Genomic DNA, 20,057 nt, shown 5'->3' with positions numbered 1-20,057 from the left:
TTGAGGGCTGCTAAAAGTAAGTAAACCCACCCATAGGGCTGGGCACACTTTGGATTGGATATTGCATAATGGTTGTGTAACTAGGACTGATCCACCGCTAGAGGTGGCTTGGAGTGACCATTTTTTTATAGGTTTTAAAATAGTGGGTATTGTACAAAAAAAAAAACCTCATATACCTAATAGAGTTGTTAAACCATTTCTTACACGCAATTATTCGAAAGTGTCTGCAGATGTTTTCTCTAGAATATTTCTAGAGAATTCAGATATTAGGGCATTTAAAAAAATACATACTATTGAGGATAAAATAGAAGTATTTAATTCAGCAATAATTAGGGTTGTCCAGATACCGATACCAGTATCGGTATCGGGACCGATACCGAGTATTTGCGGGAGTACTCGTACTCGCGCAAATACCCCCGATACCTAAATAGAATACTTTCCCCCCCCTGCCGCATCGCGCCGCCGCATCGCGCCGCCGCATCAAGGGACATGGCTAGAGGGACATTGCTGCATATGTGAGGGACATGGCTAGAGGGACATGGCTGCATATGTGAGGGACATGGCTAGAGGGACATGGCTGCATATGTGAGGGACATGGCTAGAGGGACATGGCTGCATATGTGAGGGACATGGCTAGAGGGACATGGATGCATATGTGGGGGACATGGCTGCATTTGGGGACACATTTAAAAAAAGTATCGGTATTCGGTATCGGCGACTACTTGAAAAAAAGTATCGGTACTTGTACTCGGTCCTAAAAAAGTGGTATCGGGACAACCCTAGCAATAATGAAAACTTTAGATCTTCTGGCCCCAAAAAAACAGAGTCAAAATATAAGATCCCCAACAAATAACCCACTCTAGTTTAATCAAAATACTCGCACGTAAAAAAGGAGCTGCAGAGCGTTAGAAAAAATATGGAGGAAAGATCCTAATTCCTTTACTAGAGAGGCCTACAGATCGGCCTTGAAAAAATGGTGTCTGTGGCCGGGTTTGAGGACATGGCATTGACATGGATGGCCTCATTCCTACAGAATAGGACTCAGAGGGTAAGACTAGGGACGTATTATTCATCTAACAGTTCCTTGTCCTGCGGGGTTCCTCAGGGTTCAGCGTTATCGCCGATATTATTTAATATCTACATAAGGCCGCTGTTGTATATTATTCGGCGGCATAATCTTAGATTTCATGTTTATGCAGATGATACGCAGATTTATTTTAAGCTGCCTAAAAAGGAGGAAGTACAGGTGGACCTGGCATCCTGCCTGGAGAAGATACAGTCCTGGATGGGAGCCAATTATGTAAAACTTAATGGCTCTAAAACGGAGTGTATTGTTATCAGCAATCAGAGCAAAACCAGTTTGACTGATTTTCCTTCCTGGCCGGCTTCATTTATGCCATCCCCTACACCAGCTATCCAGGTTTGGGACTTGGGAATCATTTTGGATTCCAAATTGTCATTAAAGTCGCAGGTGAATCAAGTGGTGAACTTATGCTATTACCAACTGAAACTTCTGCGTTCTACACTGCATTTTATTGACGAGGTGGACAAAGTCCATGTGATTAATGCTTTTATTGGTAGTCGGCTGGACTACTGTAATGCGCTATACATGGGGTGTCCAAAAACCCTTCTGCATAAGCTTCAGCTGATCCAAAATGCTGCAGCTAGGTTATTAACTGGTGTGGGTCGTCGGGAGCATATTACACTGTCTCTGAAAGCCCTGCATTGGCTACCGGTTGCTGAACGGGTTTGTTTCAAAGTGGGTTGCATCGTCCACAAAGCTATCCATAAGATAGGTCCAGGGTATCTACAAGAAAAATGTACCTGTTATGTTCCCAACAGAGTGTTGAGATCTGCTAATCAGGCTAATTTGACTGTCCCCAGGTTTAGAAGAACTACATGTGGAGGGAGGACACTGGATGCGCAGGGATCAATATTCTGGAATTCTCTACCTCTATACATAAGATGTGAGAAGGATTTATTAAAATTTAGGAAGTTTTTAAAATCTTTTTTATTTTCTCAAGTGTATGGCCCTAATTAGGGTAAGATATTAGTACTTCAGTTTTTAATTGTTTAGTATGTGGTTTTATATCATTATCGTATAGTAATAAGAGATTTTGTTTGTATTTGTATATGTCGGTTCTATGAGCGCATCGAGGCCTTTGGGTAATGACTGCGCTCCCAATAAGCATTTTTATAAATAAATAAATAAATAAATAAATATAAAGGTTGGCTAGGGAGGGTGAAAATTTGGCTCCCATGGAGGCTCCGCATCTTTGGAGGTAATAGCCCCCGTCAAACATAAAGAAATTGTGGGTGAGAAGATACTCTAAAGCTTGCACAAGGAACTCCTGTAAGGATAATGAGAATTTGCCTGAATCCTTCAAAAAGTGAGTAACTGCCCGGAGACCTAGATGGTGTGGTATGCTTGAGTAAAGGCTGGTAACATCACAGCATACCCATCTATATTTTACATCCCACAAAAAGCCATCAAACTTGGACAATAATTGCTTTGTGTCTCTTAAAAAACCTGGAAGCTCCACAACCAATGGTTGCAGCTGTCCATCCAACCATTCACCTAACCGCTCATTGAGCGAACCGATACCCGCTACTACCCGTCTGCCCACAAGCGGGTCCAAGCCTTTGTGAATCTTAGGTAGGTGGTGAAACACCTGCATGATGGGATGGATTGGAATAAAGAGGTCCCTTTCTGAGCTAGAAAAAATACCTGCCTGAACGGCCCTATCAAGGAGCGTTGTTAACTCTTTAGTGAACGGGATGGTGGGATCAGATCTAAGTGGCTGATATGTATGTATGTCTGCCAACTGTTGGAGTGCCTCTTCTTTGTAAGCTGAGGAATCTAATACAACCGACTCGAAAGCGAGTCGGGTGGTGTCAGAGCAGTGTCTGACTGCCGGAGCCGCTGACTGTGAATTCACTAGGTCGTAGGGAACCGTAGAAGGCCTGGTAGATGGCTGTTTGGGTGACTAGGCTAGGCAAAGCCCTAAATGGGGAACGAGTAAGGATTTCAGACATGTCCCTAAAGAGGGCACTCTTGAAAGGTAGGCGCTTGCCACTGACTACAGTTTGGTGCTTCTGTATGCCCTGTAGGAAGGACTTGACTGCGTAGGCTTGAGAATACTTACGGTTTACTGGGGTCCTGCAGGGACAGGAAATGCCTGTAGGAAGGACTTGACTGCGTAGGCTTGAGAATACTTACGGTTTACTGGGGTCCTGCAGGGACAGGAAATGCTGGATGTGATCTAGATATAGCGTGATAGTATTGTGAGAAAGGGCCAGCTGTGTGTGGCAATACGATATGAAGGCTAGGACGTGTCTAACGTCACCTATTGCTGCTCCGGGGCAAGGGGCCAAAAATTGCGGTTAGTGTTCCAAGCAGTGCGATAGGCCTTCAGTGTGTTGCATACCGAGGAGTGGTTAACAAGCTGGGTTGCGTTGGCGAGATGCGACTTCAGTCCATTGTCAGCAATGAGCAGGGTGGGACAGGGATAGTTGTTGGGTTGGCTCCAGGCTCTTGCTGGAAAAAAAAAGTAAGGTTGGAATGGGACAGCACATAGCACATCAGCTGTGATTTTGCATTTGCCTGGAATATGTCTACAGAAGGTATTAAACTGGTGACGAAGTGACAGCTGCACGAGCCTGCGCAGGAAGGACATGATGGGGAGTGACTTAGACCTACCTTAATTGAGGATGTCGGCTGTGGCTGGATTGTCCGTTGTGAAGAACACTGTCTGTCCTGTTCAAGTGTGGCCCCAGATCTGGGCAGCTGCCACGATGGGGTACAGCACGAGGCGTGATGAAGACTGGGTGAAGCAGAAATTTAAGAGAATTTCTGGGGGCCAAGATTTGGCGAACCAGTGGCGGACGAAAAATGGCCGCAAAAGCCTGTGGTGAACATTGAAATGCTGTTCTATCAGGTGGGGAAGTGGTCCCACATAGGCAAGTCTGCTACTGATGCTTGGTGTAGTTTGAGAACTTGGACTGGATCTTGCATTGGGGTGAGAAAATCAAGACAATACACACGTGCTCAACAAGACGATATACATGCGCTCGCAGACCAACGTGCGCTCGCAGACCAACGTGCGTCTGCTGACCAACCTGTGCCCGCTGACCAACGTGCACCCACTGACCAGCGTGCATTTGCAGACCAACGTGCGCTCGCAGACCAACGTGCGTCTGCTGACCAACCTGTGCCCGCTGACCAACGTGCGCCCGCTGACCAACGTGCACTCGCAGACCAACGTGCGCTCGCAGACCAACGTGCGCCTGCAGACCAACGTGCACTCGCAGACCAACGTGCGCTCGCAGACCAACGTGCGCCTGCAGACCAACGTGCACTCGCTGACCAACGTGCACTCACTGGTGCTGAATGGAAACCTGAACTAACCTCAGGGAAAAAGACAGAGAAACTTTTTTCATGAACGAACGGCGCATGCTCAGAGTCACGTCGCATATACTCCCTAAGATACGTCGGCTCAATGCTTTCGACGTGAACGTAACCTACGCACAGCCCCATTCACGTACCACTTATGTAAATGACGTAAAATTTGACGGCTGTTCCGACATCCATACTTTAACATTGGCTGCGCCTCATATAGCAGGGGTAACGTTACGCCGGGCGTACCCTTGCGTAAACAGCGTAGCGGGCGCAAGTACGTTCGTGAATCGGCGTATCTAGGTAATTTACATATTCTACGTGTAAATCTACAAAAGCGCCCCTAGCGGGCAGTGTAAATATGCACCCTAGATACGATGGCGTACTAACACTTACGTCGGTCGGAGGAAGCTATAATTCAGGCGTATCTAGCTACCAGAATGGCACGCATAGATACGACGGCGCATCTTTCTACTTACGCGTATATACGCCAACGTAAACCTATGCTGAATCTAGCTCTATCTTTTTAGTAACTAGTATAGAAAAACAGTGCTGGAAAAAGATTGCATAAAATATATTAAACAGTCAATTAGCAACAGCAAAAAAAAAAGGATTACTACAAAAAGTACATAGCAAAGTTTGCCTGGTCTTTGATTTCATGCAGAGTACAATTTGATTGCAAAACAGTCCAATCTAATATATTAGCATCATCTACTCTTATGAATGATTCTTAGCATTCCTTTATTCCTCTTAGCTGCCAATTGCAGTCATCATTTCAGGTCCCTGAAGAGGTTGTTTACAGGAAAAAAAATTCCCCCGGAGCCTGCAATGTATTTCATCTGCAATCAGTGGATTGCAAGTGCAATGTCAGGCTCCTGCAGACAAGTCCTAAAGCTTTCTGCCCATACATTTGTACAGGCTTTAGGTTTGAAAGCTGCAGGACATGTGAATGGACTACAAGTGCGCTTATCAGCTAATTTGCAGTTTATTGAAACGGCAAGTCAGGACCTGTAGTTTATTCACTCACAGATCATTAAAATATGACAGCGGCTGTGGGGGAGAGTTTCTCCTGCCCCCTTTCACAGGAAAGGGGGATTAAGTGCTTGGGAGGTGAGGGAACATGTGCTGGAACATGTTACAAGTTATACCCTAAATATATAACTTTATAAACTATAATAAATGTTGTCTTTACCTTAGCTAATACAAGAGTCTGAGGGGTAGTCAGAGGGGTTTGCTGAAGGCATATTGAAGTATTTTATAATGCTCCAGCAGACAACCCCTTAATGCCACATATTTTAACTATATCAATATCTATATCACTCAATATAAGAATTATAATTCATCTGACCAAGTTTTCAAATCTATCAACCAGCATATTATTGAACAGAATTCTATAAAAATCACAAACATGTTATACTTACCCTCTCCGCAGTGGGTTTGCACAGAGCAGCCCAGATCCTCCTCTTCTCGGGTGCATCTTCTGTGCTCCTGGCCCCTCCCTCTTGTTAAGTTCCCCACAGCAAGCAGCTTGCTATCGGGGGACCCAAGCCGAGCTGCAGCTGTGTGTGTTAATTCGGACACAGAGCTGCGGTTTGGCCCTGCTTCCTCTTTCTCCTGATTGGCTAACTGTCTTTGATTGACAGCAGCAGTATTAAATGGCGTCACTGCTGTGTCTCAGCCAATCAGGAGTGAAATTCCCGGATGGCCGAGACACTCGTGGACATCGCTGGACAGAGATGGGGCTCAGGTAAGCATTAGAGGGGCTGCTACACACAGAAATAGGTATTTTTATCTTAATGCCTAGAATGCACTAGGATAAAAAAATACTTCTGACTTTACAACCATTATAAATTATGATTTGATAGACACCAAATATGATAGGGATCATATGTATATTCCCCTTAGGAGATTTATTATGTAGCGCCATGCTCCCATTGAATACGCACTATGTGTTAAATTTTAGTTGCCTGAGCTGTAGTTTAGCTCAGAAGGATTATGCTAAATTGTTGGTTCTGTTTCTGTTCAGCTGGGTTGCACAATTTTCCCCTTGATGGTGGGTGTCGCTGTTACCACAGGTCAATGTTGGAAAGGCAGCAGGCTGGATGCATTGGGTATCTCTTTCCCAGAAGCATCTCAGGGGGCGTGGTCTACCCGCTGTGCATTCTGGGGAGGGGTACTTAAGGAACAGATGCCGTTTTGGCAGGGTCTTCTGATCCTCAGGGATGTGAGAGCTGTTTCGTAGCGTAGGGAGAAGGGAGAAGGGAGAATGGAGAAGGGAGAAGGGAGAAGGGAGAAGAAGAAGAAGAAGAAGAAGAAGAAGAAGAAGAAGAAGAAGAAGAAGAAGAAATTATGGTGGCACATTGTGTCCAGTGCAACTTCAACTCTTCCCACTCAGTTTGGGGTTTGTCAGCCCTCATTATTGTCAGATTTCCTATGCAGTTTGGAAGATTTATTATTCTTTCCCTACTACAGCTTCCTGTACACTGACACTAGGGCTGCTCCCTGTTCCGCTTTTACAATGAGAAGGCTGGCACAAAACAAAAATCCAGTTTTTTGCCATTCTAAGAAAGATGACAAAAGTTCAATGGCCCATTATTATTTCTGTCAATGATGTGGATACAACTTAATACACCTTAATTTTCTTTGTCTGTGATCAGGATGGGTTTGTTGAGAACTCTGAACTTAAAGCTCGTCCCTAGTCATAAAACTGTTATGAATGTTGCCAATAGAACAGCACAGAATGTAGGTCTGTTCTGACAGGTAGGGATGAGCCCAACACCCCCCAGTTCGGTTTGCACCAGAACATGCGAACAGGCAAAAAATGTGTTTGAACACGCAAACACTGTTAAAGTCTATGGGACACGAACATGAAAAATCAAAAGTGCTAATTTTAAAGGTTAATATGCAAGTTATTGTTGTAAAAAGTGTTTGGGGACCCGGGTCTTGCCGCAGGGGACATGTATCAATACAAAAAAAGTTTTAAAAACTGGAGTTTTTTTGGGAGCAGTGATTTAAATAATGCTTGAAGTGAAACAATAAAAGTGAAATATTCCTTTAAATTTTGTACCTGGGGGGTGTCTAAAGTATGCACCTAAAGTATCGCATGTTTCCCGTTTTTAGAATTGTCCCTGCACAAAGTGTAATTTCTGAAGGAAAAAAAGTCATTTAAAACTACTCACGGCTATTCATGAATTGTCGGTCCTGGCAATACAGAGAAAAGTAAATGACAGGGGTCCCCCCCAGTCCATTACCAGGCCCTTTGGGTCTGGTATGAATATCAAGGGGAACCGCTGCCATTTCTTTCAATGACTTTTATCTGTATTGCCGGGACCCGACAATTCATTAATAGCGCAGAGTGGAGTTTTAAATGACTTTTCCTTCAAAATGACATTTTGTGCAGGGAACCAAAATTAAAAAAAAAATGTCATATCAGGCCCTTCAAGTCTGGTATGGATATTAAAGGGAACCCCACTTAATTTTTTTAAAAAAAAATGATGTGGGCTTCCCCCAAAAAATTCATACCAGTGCATCCATACCCCCCCCCTCCACCCTGCTCTGTGGGAAGGATTGCAGAAAAGAAAAACTCTTGATTCCCCCCTCAACACAGTCAGTATTGATGGGGGAATCAAGAGATTTTATTTTCTGCAACCCGTGGCCATCTTTACTTACCCAAGATAACAAGTGCAGCCTGCTTTTATCTCGGGATTTGTTTTCATCCCCTACAATCCTCTTCAATGATGAAATCCTCACAACTGCAGAGTGAGCCCTTATTAACTTAGAACCTCCTCCCAAACTTGAGATGCTCTGTAGACAACCTTATAAGGACTAAAGGTGTAGGTTTGATCGAAACAAAGCTGTGGGGCAAGATGCAACTGTACTTCTAAGAAAAGTAGGCAGATTGTGGGGCGGTGTGGTGAATGCCCTTAACACAGCTCTGCTTATTGATATTTGAAATGCTCAGTTTGAGCTTTGTTATATAGCAAAGTCCCAGATTCTCCATCAAATACTACACCTTAAGAGCCGGTTCACACAGGCGCAACTCGTCAGGCGACTTAGCCGCTGGAAAAGTCACGCTCCATTCTGTACTATGGAACTGTTCTAATAGGAGCAACTCAAGTCGCTCCGACTTAGAAAAAGGTTTCTGTACTACTTTGGGACGACTTTAGGGCGACTTGCAATGACTTCAATACAGTCATTTTGCAAGTCACCTCTGAAGTCGTGGGCAGATCGCCTTGCCGAGTCGCTCGGCAAGTCATGCTGCCCATGTGTGAACCGGCTCTTATAGTACTTACATCAACAAGGATGGGAGTCCCATAATTGCACTTAGTTTCCAGCATTAACAGAAAAACGTTTCTATTAGTTTACCTGCAATGATTGATATTTGGGTAATAGCTGGTGGTTTGGATCACAAGCTTATTGTATCTTTTAGTACTGTGTCATCGTTGTTTCACATACAACCATTAGAATGGGATCCTATTTTTAGAAGAAACACATTGGTAGGGGCTCAAAGGCAGGTTCTGTCTCCTGGCATACCTGAAATTAATAAGAAGCTATTGATTGATTTAGCCAACTCAGCTGAAATATGAGTTTGAGTGACAATATCTTTCAAACGTCTAATTAGTGAGATGGCTGCACTAACGTTCTTGGGTTTGCACACCAGGCCTGCTGTGACCATTATAAGGATAGATTTGTTTATTTTATAAAAATGGAGAATGCAAAGACAGGTTCTGTTTATAAAAGGGGAACATACACAACTTTCAACTTGTTAAAAATAATTGCAGGCAGGTTTTACTTTTGGATTAATGAAGATATATAAGAAGCCCAGAGTGACTTTCCACACCAGGTTTCTCCTCTAACAAAATACCACTTTCTTGATAATAGATGACAATTGCTATTAAAATATTAATAAGGGATTGTTACATTTTAACGTTTTTGGACCACAGGAATAAAGAGCTGTTTGGGCAAAGGTAGTAAAACAGCAATAGACCAAGTACACAGCAAACTTCACTTCTGTTTGACCTGCGTTCAGGTGGGAGCAGGCTGTGCAGAGAGGTCAATAATCTCTATGTTCACTTGCATATTCAAAACAGATTTCATGCGGAGTTTGTAAATCTAGGAGGAAAATATAATTGCAAGCGTGAAGTACATTTGAAAATAATAAATACGCCACATCATGTATTCAGGGCGAAAACATGTCAAGGTCTAAGCAATATGAAATGGCATTGTTAGTTTTAAGAAAAGAAAGACATGTTGCTATTCCTCTCATTATTCAAAAAGCAAATCACTGCTGCTGAATGTCTGATGAATCTTCTGCCTGCAAGACAGTGTGTAATGATCCTTTGGACTGTGCTATAATGGGTTTAGTCTGACATACCATGGGGAATAGAGTACTTCCTTAACAGGAAAATACTTGTTTCATTATCTTTAGTGCATTGGACTTTCTCAACTATATAATCACAATAGTAGAGCTACATAAAGTTACATACATTGATCTAATGATAATGCTCTACATCAGAGAACAAAAACAATGATATTACCCCCTTGAGAGTATATTGCACAAAAATGGAAATAGGCTGTCAGAGAGATATAATGGGAACAGTTGCTGCAAAGGAAATCACTAAGTGTATTGCGAACAGAGATAACTTGAATCTCAAATTTTATCACTTAATGCTCTTCTGTGAAGCAGCAGATTAAGTAATTAATTGTCTTTGCTATCGTTTTCTTTACATTAAGGCATCGACTAGCCTATCCAAGGAAGCAGTAATCTTTATTAATTTTGCTTAAATTGGCTTTTTCTTCACCAATAATGAATACAAGGAGGATGCAAGCCTCCCTCACAAAATTTCACCCTTCAGTGGTTCAGAGAAGTAAAACAACAAAAACTATTGTGCACTGACTGCTCCAGATGACTTCAGTTATTTCAACCTAAACCACCTCTGTGTTCTGCTTGAGCTAAGGCCTACTCACTGTAAAACTGCAGGCATGGTTTATTTATCCTTGCGGAGAAGAAAATACAAAGCCAAAGAGAGTAGCACACTAGTATTCAAATATAATATAGCTTGTTAGTCTCCATAAAAGGTACTGAGACAATGCATTGCAAATACATATATCAATCTCAATCATATATGATATATTATCAATGCCTGTGTTTTAACGAAGGAACATTTGCGTGTTATGGCACATGTATCTTCACACAGAATCACGAATGTGTGCATGTTTGTACACATGAATGCTTCACAGCAGCAAGCTACTTAAGCTCAGTCCTGTCTGGGCTCAGTGCTGTATTCAGTAGTAACCTGTGACCTGCGACCTGCTATCTTATCTTCTGTAGTCTTTACTCACCCAACCTATGTTGTGTCCTTCTGGATTCTCCACTTCTGACTCCTACACTGACTCCTGCCTTGTTGATACCAGACTTGGCCTGTTCACCCAAACTCCCAGATAGCAAGGATAACTTGCCACAACTTTGTGACAGTGTTGAATTGTAAGTATGTTAACTTGCTGCACATTTTCACTGGCAACTTGTCCATTTGCAAAGCACTTAAAGTCCAGGTTCTAGTTGACACTTTTCCAATTTGTAGTAAATTTGCGTGGCAAGTCTCTAGCAAGAGCAAAGTCGCAGTGGTCAGTCTACAGCAAGACCTCTGCAAGTCTACAGCATGAAAATTCAGCCACAGTGATGCCTGTGGTGGGATGACTACTGTAAAACGATAAAGAAGTGGGGCAAGGGAACCCAAAAGTGAACCCAATTCGGACTTTAACGGCACAGTAAACAATAGGGATATACAGAACTAATTTTAATAGAAAAAAGACACATACATGATATACAAAAAGGACATAACGATTGTTAAAAATCGTACAAATAAAAACATATTGTATGATATGAGCCCGAGTACATGAACGTGTTTCGCCGTTAGGCTTCTTCAGGACGCAATTCAGGATTGCAAGAGCAAAAAAGGGTCTCACTATCTTTTAAATAGCTCAAATCTTGATAAGCAAATAGCTAACGAAGATATCCAATATAGGAAAGAAAATTGGCTCATGCAGAGAGAGCGCAGTACTGGCAAAGCAAAGTCAGGGGGACCGGTGGTTCCTAGATAAGAGATGAAAATATCTTTCGGTGAAACTTCACACAGGGGAGAATAAATACGCTAAACCACAAAGAACGACAATAAGCCCTTGAAAAAGGGACTAATAGAATACAAAAATATACTGCAGGATAGTCACTGAGTCAGTTGGTATTGGTAATTCATGGTAGGTTTGTCGATTAGGCGTATGAGAGTGATCTCCTGGGAGAGAGCAAACTGCTCTGCACTAACTACTGTAAAACATAACTGAGCCAGAACTTGCAGCAGACTTGCAGAATGTTTGCAAAGAAAGTTGATCTGGACTCATGCTATGGGGACTTGCTGCAATTGTGCAACAAACTTGTGAAGTCTGGCTAGTCTAGCAATAGATTAGCAAGTCGTTTTCAAACCTGCAGCACAATTGCTTGCTACTGTATCTGTGCTATTACATGTAGCGCCCCCCCCCCCCTGACTTTCAGTGTGGGCGCTACACTAAAGTTAGTGGGGAATGGAAGGGTTAGTTTTACTCCCATTCGTGATTTATGGAAACTCAGGCTGCTGCCCACTTCAGAATCGGTCCTGTAGGTCAGTCTGCGCTCCAGGGGTATATTATCACCCCTGGGCGGCAGTTGGCGCTAGAGGGGTTCTGACGGACCCACCTTCTCCCAGCAGCCAATCAGAGGAGTTCTTCCCTCGTTGGGCATGCTGGGAGGGGGATATATCTGGGGAAGCCACTTTTGGCGGGTTGTTCTATGTGGGGCCTGAGTTCCAGGTGCAGTACCCACCTTCAGGGTACGCGCATCCATGGGCCTCGCCACCGTGACCTGCTTCGCTGAGGTTGTGCACCATGCAGAGCCTCATCCTGACATTAAGAGGGGCCCCAGCGACTTGCTGGGTCCCAACCTTCTGTTGAGAGGATCCTAAGCTGGAGGCTGTGCGATGGGGGATTGGCTCGGGGGAACCTAGAACTAGAGGTTGTCCAGGTGGCCTAGACGAACCATCGGGGATCTGGTCACCACACCATATGACAGGTATGCTCAAGCTGTCAGTGGGTGACACTGATTAAACTAACTGGGAGGATTTGCTCAAATTGATCTCACAAATCCCAAGTTGTCCGGCCTGTGGCAGAGGCCCTGAGTCAGGCCTGTGGCAGAGGTCTGTTTCCTCCCAGTGATCCGCAAGTGACGCTCCAGCTGCCAGGCCTGAGATAACCGCCTGTCCTAGGGGCACTTTCGCCCACCCTGATTGGGGTGGCGACGTATTGAGCTATATTATTGCTGAGAGCAGGCTTGCTCTCTCTCTCTTCATAACCAAGACCTGATACTAAAGTTTTCTCTACGCTCATCAACCTTTCTCTGTCGTGTGCCATGTTGATATTGGCCGTGTTGCCGTGTTGCCATGTTGAAAACTGAATTGATGTCTGGACACTTGCTCTTTATTCATACTCACAGAAATCACCCCTAGACCAAGTCAAGAAGGTAACTCAGTAAGCCAATTCCAAACTAATCAGCGGCTCCTTCCGGGGTGAGCGCTACATACAGTTCCTGTACCTTGCTGCCTGCTTAGTTATGATCTTTGCAGGTCCTTTGACATTCTTGCTTATTCTTGCTTATCTATGCTTCAGTACTCCTACTGTTCAATTGTTACCGACCCTAGCATATGTAAAAACTTACCTTGTCTGCCCAGCTTACAGGAGCAACTCCACTGGTGCATCCGATGCCAGTCAGATGACATCCTAGCACACCCCTGCTGACTATAGAGGCCACCTCGCCCTGTGTCCTGCAGCAGCCACAGCCCAGTCTATTGGCATCCTATTTCAAAGCAGCACCCACAGCGTACTCCTCCCTGTTTGCCTCCCATTGGCCCTCATTTCATCAGTGCCTAATTTAAACCTCACAAGCTCTGCATTTGGGGCTTGTGATAGGTTTCTTTTGTGCATCACTAGCTCCCCGTTAAGTCCTGGGGGCAACAAAGTACCATTGGCCTGCATGCCTTCAAAAACAGGGGTTGCTATAGGTAAAGCTATATTCTCTGACTGCTTGTGTCAGGGACTTGCCAGGACAGAACGGAGGTACGTGGATGCGCGCATGCACCCACGCATTCCTGTACAGACTAGACAGCGGTGCCTGTATGCACCTGTGCACCAGCGCATGCCTTGGGCGCATGTGCACACTAAGCGCTACTTGGGCCTTTTAAAAGGACAGCAGCTGCACTTGTGTAGTGCTGTTTGATCTGCAGCTCTGTGCCTAGTAACCTGTATCCTGCCAGCTGATCATCTGTACCGACCAAGCTCTGTTGACTTATCCGTTATCTCCAACCCTGACCTTGCTTATACCTCTAGCTTGTTTACCTGTTGCCAACCTCTGCCTGTTTATCTGACCCTGCTTCAGCCTGCTGCATTACATGCCTGATTACCTACTCTGACCCAGCTTGCCTGACCCTGCTACTGCCTACTGCCTTGCTCTGTGTATCTCCTGTGTTTCACCCGGCTTGTCTCACCCTGCTCCAGCTTGCTGCTGATCCTGCATCTACCAGCTTATCAGGTCGCTGACCTGCACCTACCTCTGCTGTCATCTGCAGTTCCAGTCATCCCTGGAGGGTCATCATCCTACTACTGTGCCAGCTACTACAACTTCCACAGGCACTCCTACCTCACTGTGCTCACAAGACCACTGTTCCCACTCCAGTGGCTCCTGAGCCATGGCTGTAAGAGAGGTCTCCTCTTACAAGTCAGGCTCTACTACGGGGTAGGTAACAGCTTGTACAGGAGCAAGCAATACAGCTCATATGCTGACCACACTCCTGCTTTGTGATGTTTTGTTCATCAGGGTCTTGGTTGCTGCTTTCCTGTCTTCTTTACATCAGCACTCCCAGGTTTCTGTGTGCCTGGTTACATAACACAGGCACTTGTGTTACTGACCACATCTTCTGCCTGCTACCTTGACCAATCTCTTGGCTGTTACTGACAGCATCTTTTGTCTGACACCTAACCTAACCTAAGCACGCCCCACTACAACTGCTAAGGCAGTAGCCCTCTTGATCCTCAGCAGATGCCTTATTCTCACTTGTACCAAGGTAAACTTTTCATGTTACCTTTGCTTAGCATGTTGTGCTTGTGTATTTGGCCATAGAATATAGCATTATGTATTATGTTCCAGGGCAACCAAGTACCACTGGGCCTGCTTTCCTTAAGAACATGGAGGCTATTATAGGTGAAGCTATACTAGCTAGCTATATTCTCTGACATTTTGTACAGGAACAAGCATTACATTATCTCAAGCCGACACTGGACAAGGATGTATCCAAACCAGGTCCAACTGTTTGCTGATGAATTTTGTAAGCTCAACCACTAAGTGAAGGAACTTAGCTCTCACACCAGTTCCACTTCAAATGGCAAGTCTCTCTGAACCTCCTGAACCCGAGATATACAGTATTTGCCTCGTCATTTCTCTATGAACTAGGGTGGCAACAGCTGCAAACAAGTTTTTTCAATGTGGCTCTGCATGATTATTTTCTTGCTGCAGGGCAATCCCCAGGCTCCTAAATCAGCCTTCTCTAAATTGAATGCCTTCTTCCAGATTCCGTGCCTTTATGTAGCGCTACCCCCGAAGGAGCCGCTGAATGATTTGGGATCTACTCTCTTTTGGTTTGACTCACCCCTTTTTTAAACTAGCCCGAACCCCTCCTTGACACATCAGAAGGCTAATGGGTAAGGTATTGTGACCCCTGTTTGGCTGAAGTCACAATAGCAAGCAATATATATATATATATAGATATGTAGATAAACAGTATAATGGTATTACCTGCTTCACGACCAACCCCTCCAGGTGAGAAACACACTCCACACAGTGAAAATATATTTGAATCAAAAGATATAAATTTACTTCAGGCTGACTTAATAAACAAGCATGAGGTAAAATCACAATCAAACACCGGGCAATGATTCCCACAAGGGCCCTTGTTGGGATCAGCAACTGATATAAAAAGGATATGACTTAAACTAGGAATGGTACCATTCATCTAAACTAAGGTGAACAGTCTGTGCTCGCAAACTCCCTCTAGCAGGGATTCCTACAGTACAGTGAATGTCTATGATGCCGCCGGTCGGTGCACTTTAGAATTTGTAATCCACAGGGAGTGACGATGAAACTAAGTCAGTCAATCAAGGTGTTGTAAAGACGAAAGGCAGTGGACTGATCGCTTTTTAGGGTCAAACACTTCTATGAAACCCTGAAACAATTAACTAGGCCTCTGAGTTCTGGCTAAAGACCCAACACGTGCATGTGACCAGTGGGGTGACGCTAAGTGTCTGCACTAAGCAGGGAGTTAGAAGTTGAGCATGTGCTCCCTCACCCAACAGGCCGTTCCGCCTAAACTCTCCTCAGGAAGAAAAACGTGTTGGTGAAACACTTCTTCACAACAAGAGGGATCCTGGACGAGGGTGTTCTTCTGCTCCGGTGGTCAGCTGGGCTGCTTCTTCGATCTCCGGATATTCAGGCGGGGTGCTGGAGTCTGTGGTACCTCTGGATGGCTGGTCTCCCGGTCAATCCAGACCCAGGCTTCAGGCCTAACAGCACGGCTGTCTCTGTCAGCAGCTCCGCAGAGGAGAAGAGACTGGTCCTGAGAGAGAGAAAAAGCACCACTCCCTTTCCTTAAGTAACCTCCCCACAAGTCTGTGTGGAGGTGTCACATGTTCCAACAGGGCAAAGCATTGCGGGAAATGTAGTTCGCTCTTCCTAAGAATTAATGGAGTCCATATCTCCTGCTTCTTGTAGTCCCGCAATGCATAACTTCACAACAGTGTCCAATGTATTTACAAGGGTGTGCAAAGTTCTAGCAGGACAGCCTGTCACTAAATTCAGACAGGGTGACCACCCTACATTTTTGATGATGCCAATCAGGTGCACACCACCAAAACTAATGTATGGACTGTTAGGAATTATTGCTAAACAATAGTGCTGGGAAATTCATAGATAGTCTACCAGACTCAGGTTGAAACTATCCTGCTCTGCAAAGTCAGTTCAGTTTGGGTCTCTCTAATACTATCAAGGTTGTCTTGTGCATTACCAAACTCCTCAGTCTCTAGAAGAAGCCATGAGTTTAGCCATATATGGTGGATATCTGTTTGCAAGAATGATGAATGAAACACTTTTTTCTTTTACCACTGTAATATCTTCACTTAGTTGCCCATGGAATGTAACCGATGTACCTTGGAGCTATGCAGGTGCACCCCAGACTTGTGTCTTTACTATGGAAGTAAGGACCATTGAGTCTCTAATTGCCCGAGCATAATGGGAAATGTCAAGGTCTAGAAGGATGTGGGATTGAACCTCTAGTCCAGAAGTTCTTTGCCCTAGCAGTAAAGAACTATTTTTATCTGTCCAAATCTCTTTCCGGTTTAGGTTTCAGCATCTCCAAGCCTTCCTGGATTAATGCTCTGCCAGTAACTTTATCGACCGGCCTTTGGCTGAACATCTTGGCATTCCACTTATATCTTTCGAATACCCTTTATCACTCTTATCCATTGATGACCAGCCTCTGACCTTCAGAAAGGTCTGTCAGGTATCCTGTAAGCTTGGTCTTACAGCAAGGGCCTTACATCAGGAACTCCTGCCCTACTGGGTCATTCCATTGTCATCCTACCCCATAATCCCCAAATATGCTTGGTTATAGCACTATAAACCCCAAATTGACTGGCCATTGGCTAAAATTGTTACCTAATCTGAATCTTGTCTCAATTGCTGTCTCAGACACATCGTTCTCACTGCAACCTTCACACAAGTCTCTGGCTCCTCCTACTATAATCTATCTCCTCAAAGGAAGAATCTTTCCATTATCAGCTCATGAAACATTGATCCTGAAGTATTATATTGCAAGAAAACCTATAGAAAGGATTATTCGTCCTATCACCTCTCCCACAGAGGCAGAAATGTTTTGTGTTGAGAAGAAGGATCAGCCATTGTACCCTTATATTGATAACAGATACCCCTCTCCTCTTACCAGAGAACTATTTATCAGGATCCAAGGGGCCCACATTTTCTCAAAGTTGAATCTCCAGGATGCATAGAATTGTTTGAGAATTTGGTAGTCTTTCAGGAATATTCAAATCATTTTTTCCATGACTTCTTGGCCAAACCTATAATCATTTACCTTGACAATATTCTTATGCCCCCCCCCCTCTCTATGAATGGGTTGAGCAGGTCCACCTAGTTATTTTCAGGTTTTGAGAAAATCCTCTGTATATTATGTTGTCTAATTGCACATTGCATGTCTCCAAAGCCTTATTTTTGGGCTACTTAAACTCAGATTCTAGGATGGCTATAGATCTATTTAATGTCTGGGCTATTTTAAAATTGACTCGTCCTCCCTCTCTAAAAGCCTTGCAATGTTTTATTAGGTTCACCAATTTGTTTAAGAGCATCTTAAATTTTTTTGCCTGTCAGTATTTTTCCCCTGACTGCGCTTACCAAGAAAGGGACAAATATGGCTAACTGGACTCCAGCCTCGGATCCTTAAAAGCAGCTTTCACCGATTCTCAAGATAGGTGAACATTACCTATCTTGATCCAACCCTATCTTATGTGGTTACGATCAACACCTCTGAGTTGGGGGTCATAACAGACTTATCCCAAAATAACTCACCCTGACAATCTCCTCCCTGTGCCTTTTCTCTCTTTTCTTCTCCAGTTTCTAAAAAAGTGCTTCTGGCAGTCAAATGGGCTTTATAGGAGTGTTACCACTGGTTGAAGGAGACGTGCCTTACATTTATTGTAAACACTGACCATAAAAACCTGGAATATATCAAGGCTGACAAACGACTTTACTCCACACAGGCCTTGTGGTCACTATTCTTCATACACTTTGACTTTCAAATTACTATACTGTATGTGTGGCCATTAAAACCAAGGCCAATGCTCTCTATTATAGCTTTGAACTCTTTTCTGAAGACTGTCAGAAGATCCATAGCATCTTGTCTCCATCGATTATGATTGCAACTTTTTCTATGTATCTGTCTTTCTCTATTTTGCAAGCTGAAATCTCTGTTCCTGCTGGTAAGCTGTTTGTCCCATCTGCACTAGTACCTAATGGTTTGCCTGAGGAACATAATAGTAACATTTCAATCATCCTGGTACAGTATAAAGAAGACTCACTTCATGGTTTCTTGAGACTTGTGGTGCCTCACTCTTAATTCTTTTTGTGAATTCCTGTGAAATCTGTGCATGCTCCATATCTCCACTGACAAGGCTTGCTGGCTATGTATTATCTTTTCCCATTACTATATGTCAATGGAGCTACCTTGCCAAACATTTTATTAGGATTCATAGCTTTCAGAATTGTAGCGTCTCTGATTGTAGCTTTCAATTTGTATCCAGGTTCTGGAAAACCCTCTATTCTATGCTCAGTATCAATCTCTGTTTTGTCTCTAATAGGCCTCACTTCTGCCTAGGGCTGCATTTGCATATAATATTCAGATTATTATATCACTGTCAACACTTCCTTCTCTAATCTGTCATTCACTATTCTGCAAGCCAAATCCACTGTTTTGCATTTTGCACAAGTTTGGGTCAAGGTTGGCAACAGTCTCACTACTACCACTGCTATGGAGAAGACTGCCACTGATCGCTGCTGAACACACCACACTGCTACAAAGCCAGTCAATAAAACTGGCTCCGCGCCTGTTACTTTCTGAAATGTATTCCACGCTGGAACACATTACGGCGACCGCACAACGTCATCGCGCGGGGGCCCTGTGCGCTCCACCGTGGAACGCAGAAGTGCGCCGTAGCTAACGGCGCTCCTTTTCGAATTAGTGCTTATGCACTACAGCTGGCCCTATCCTTTAAACAGAGCGGTGTGCCTCCTGCACACCGTTCTATTATTGTCAGCCGTAGCTCGGCCACGCTACTCCTATTGGTGCCATCGCTCCCCATGCTGATACACCGCTCCAGACAACAACTACTACTTTGGTGCTGTTGCACCTACTGCAACACAGAGCCTTTGCTGGGGACAACCTTTGAGACCTTCTTGCTGAACACCCTACACCATGGAATCTCTAATTTCTACACTGAAGCCTGCAAACAGATAAGTACCGTATTTATCGCAGTATAACGCGCTCCCACGTATACCGCGCACCCCTAATGGTGCCCCGAAATTCCTGTAAAAAAAAGTTATATGATTTTATTACTTACAGTTTTGGTGTCTTCCCATCGTCCATCGTCCGGTCCGGCGTCCGTCTGCGGCCTCAATGGTGTCCTCCCGGCTTGTCCTTTAACCTTTCTATGCTCCTCTTTGTCTGCTTGCTATCTCTTCCACTTGTCCTCCATTGTTGGTTCATGGACATGACAAATTAAAATATGGTAAAATCATTAACTGAAAAGATTGCAAAATTCTTTACATTACTTAGTTCACTGGAATGGATGTTGATCCAAAGTGCATTCCTGGGTACCAACAGCCCTTCTACATGCTAACACTGGAGTAAAAGCCCTTACCTACATGATTTCTGACAAACCAGCTCCTGACAAACCAGAAGGGGTGAAGTAGCCCCTTCTCAAAAAATAGACTTATCTTGTCTGGTCAGCTTACCAGAACTCCTCA

The sequence above is a fragment of the Rana temporaria genome, chromosome 5, assembly GCF_905171775.1.
Source record: "Rana temporaria chromosome 5, aRanTem1.1, whole genome shotgun sequence".
Lineage (NCBI taxonomy): Eukaryota > Metazoa > Chordata > Amphibia > Anura > Ranidae > Rana > Rana temporaria.
The sequence above is the reverse complement of the archived record's forward strand: the minus strand, read 5'-3'. Positions refer to the sequence as shown.